The sequence below is a fragment of the Pinus tabuliformis genome, chromosome 1_2 (genome assembly GCF_031772625.1).
Source record: "Pinus tabuliformis cultivar Carrire ecotype Pingquan chromosome 1_2, CPIR1, whole genome shotgun sequence".
Taxonomy (NCBI): domain Eukaryota; kingdom Viridiplantae; phylum Streptophyta; class Pinopsida; order Pinales; family Pinaceae; genus Pinus; species Pinus tabuliformis.
In genome coordinates this window covers 86,602,276-86,605,513 of record NC_142298.1, presented here as the reverse complement: position 1 = coordinate 86,605,513, position 3,238 = coordinate 86,602,276, and the positions used below count along the sequence as shown (strand labels likewise).

The 3,238-nt window shown below is 28.8% G+C and overlaps 1 pseudogene; it reads left to right on the top strand.

Moving 5' to 3' along the window:
• The first annotated feature begins 1,836 nt into the window (after positions 1–1,836).
• Positions 1,837–2,145, top strand: LOC149204559 (putative glutathione S-transferase pseudogene; annotated as a pseudogene).
• Positions 2,146–3,238: the final 1,093 nt, after the last annotated feature.

Below are 3,238 nucleotides of genomic sequence, written 5' to 3'. Positions count from 1 at the left end.
AATTATATGGGATTTTGTATTTGTGTGGTCCTCTTCAAAGTATAAGAAGCACTTACCTTCATCGGTTGTGCCATTCCTATTTATGCAGTTACCAGAAAATTTTATCTGAAGGGCCTTGGTTCTGGGGAAATGTTGGATTGTTTCGAACTCCTTAGATTCCAGATTTTGACCTTTCTTTAGTATTCATTACCAATCTTCCAATATGGGTTTGACTTCCTAATTTTCCTACTCACTTGTGGCACTAATCCGTGTTTCAAAGCATTGAAAACTCCCTGGGATGTATACTTACAATTGATGCTTCTCGTGGTTGACCTTGGCATCTACACCTATGGCATATTTTGTGTTGAAATTGATATCAATAAAGTGTTTCCAAACCAAATCAATTTAAAAATATGGGATTTTTATTAGATCCATGTGTTGGACTATGAGAATACTTCTTTTCATTATTGCTTCTGGTATCACACAAGCCATTTACAAAATTCTTGACCTTTGATCAAATCCCACCACAAACAGAACATTCATTATTCCATAACTAAAATTTGGAAGCCATGTGACTTACCTCCTATGGAGAGTGATTCTTCCTCTGATTCAAACAAGGTTGGTGAAGGATCTGACAATGAAATGCATTCAGGGGACAAGGTTCAGACTTTAGCTCCTTAAAAATCTCCTTGGGATCATGTTGTGAACCATGCCCCTTCATCAACCACAGAGCTAGTGAATAATAACGCTTCTTCAAGTGCATTGAAGCAAGCTCATGAGTAAGCTTCTTTGGACTCTGACAAGGATTCTCCCTCAACATCCATTGATAATCTTCAAATTGCTTTGAGAAACTAACCTTCAGAAAGTTGAGTGAGTGTTCCTATAAAAGAAAAAGGAAAGAAAGGTGGCTCCGAGGACCTGTCCCAAATTGGGTGATTCTCTTTTGTAATTGCTTTCTTTATTCCTCTATCTCCTTTTCTTTTGTTCCTCTATGTCTTATTTTCTATTCTTAATTTTATACATGTCAGTTATGTATGGCAATCTGACCCATAAAAAGAGGCATGATTGTATAAAATGTATTTCATTTATGATTTTCTCACAAAGTAAAAATAAAAAATATAATCAATAAATTTAAATAAATATATCATATTATAATTAGTAATTTTTTTAATACATTTATAGTTATTAAATATATATATATATATATATATATATATATATATATATATATATATATATAATTTATTGATGACAAATATCTTGATCATTGGAGCTCCAAATTAATTCCAGCTCTATATCTCCTTTTCTATTCCTAATTTCATACATGTGTTCTTGTCAATATATGGCAATCTGCCCCATTTATGATTAACTCACAAATAAAAAATAAAAAAATAAAAAATATAATCAATAAATTTAAATAAATAAAGAATATTGTAATTAGCATTTTTTTAATAACGTTCTAATTATTAAATATATCAATAATTTATTGATGACAAATATCTTGATTATTGGAGTTCCTAATTGATTCCAGTCTCTAAAGGTGATTATTTTTTAAAACTTTATGAACTATTTTTTTGAACCTTATCACAATTAATAAAAAATATCTTATGTGTACCTTTTCTTTAATAGAATAGATGATATCTCCTATTTGGGAAAAATTAGTCAAAAATATCCTTTGAACTTCCAACTACTAGAACTACTAATTTATGTGGTCATCGTCGCAGTACGAGAAGCACTTACGTTTATCGGTTGTGCTTTGCCTATTTATCTACACAGTGGGATAGCCATGGAATAACAGAGAGCAGAGGCAAATACCTGTAACCCGGAGAGACAGCCATTAAATTACATCTCACAGCAATGGCGGTGGCGGCGGAGGACTGTGGACAAGTGAAGCTGTTAGGTACGAGTCAAAGCCCCTTTGTGGTGAGGGTTCGAATAGCACTGGCTCTTAAAGGAATCGATTATGAGTTCATCGAAGATAATTTGCAGCCTAAAAGTGAGTTGCTGCTGAAATCAAACCCTGTTAACAAGAAGATTCCAGTGCTTATCCACAATGGAAAGCCTGTTTGTGAAACCATGATTATTGTGCAATACATCGAGGAGGCATGGGGCAATAAGGCACCCAATCTTATACCCAAAGATCCATATGACCGAATTCTGGCCTGATTTCGTTAGCAATTGTCTCAAAAAGTGCAATGAGAAGCTGATAAGATTCTTAAATTAGAATTGTTGAATTGGAAAAAATATATTTGGTTTGTAATATTTTTTTTTTGTATTATATTCAGGTTGTTTAGTGTATTTGTGTTAAGTTGGTAATAAACAAGTACAATAATATTTGAAATATTGAGATAATAGAAGTTGATGGAAATATATTTTATCATTTATTTTACCAATGAAATATTTAAAACCATTGTGAAAAGATATTGATTTTCTAGAATGCTCAATTTTTACGAAGATAACGCTGCAGGTACAAATTACTTTTGCCTCATTTTAAGCATTTTATGTCATTGATGAAAAGCATTTAATTTTTTTTGGTGGCATTTAAAATATCTATTGTATTTTTATTTCATTTATATTCTCTATTGTTGATGATTATCTCATTTAAAAAATTATCTATATTTGTTGTTATTAGGGATAAGGCTTATTTTAAAAGTAGTTATACTATTTCTATTTTCCTATATATATATATATAAATAAAATATAAAATATAAAAAATATTTTAATCTTGAAATAATCATAATTTTAAGATATATAATATTGAAAAGTCATAATATTATAAGTTAAAAATTTCTACAATAAAATAAAATAAACTTCTATAATTAAAAATTTTATCACATAATTTTTTTTAAAGTATAAATATTTAATTTATATATTAATTCATTTTATAATTAATAATTTAAAATAATATATATATATATATATATATATATAATTTAGAAAATATAAAATATACCGCATGAAAATGGTATTAATATATATCATAAATTAATTAATACTTGTCGATGTATACCAACAATTTGATTATAGTCACATAGACTTATACTTCTGCTTAATGATTAATTAGTGATTGAAAGTTGAATTAATTTAATAAATTTATATTTTGCATGGAGTTAGCATTGACGAGGATAAAATCATTAAAGCCACGTAATACGGAAAAATGTAAATTCGTATAAAGTATTAATTAAAAAGTATAAACTCGAGATTGTGAAACACATGGCCGTCGATTCCATTTGAAAGTCGAAATAAACAATAACGACAG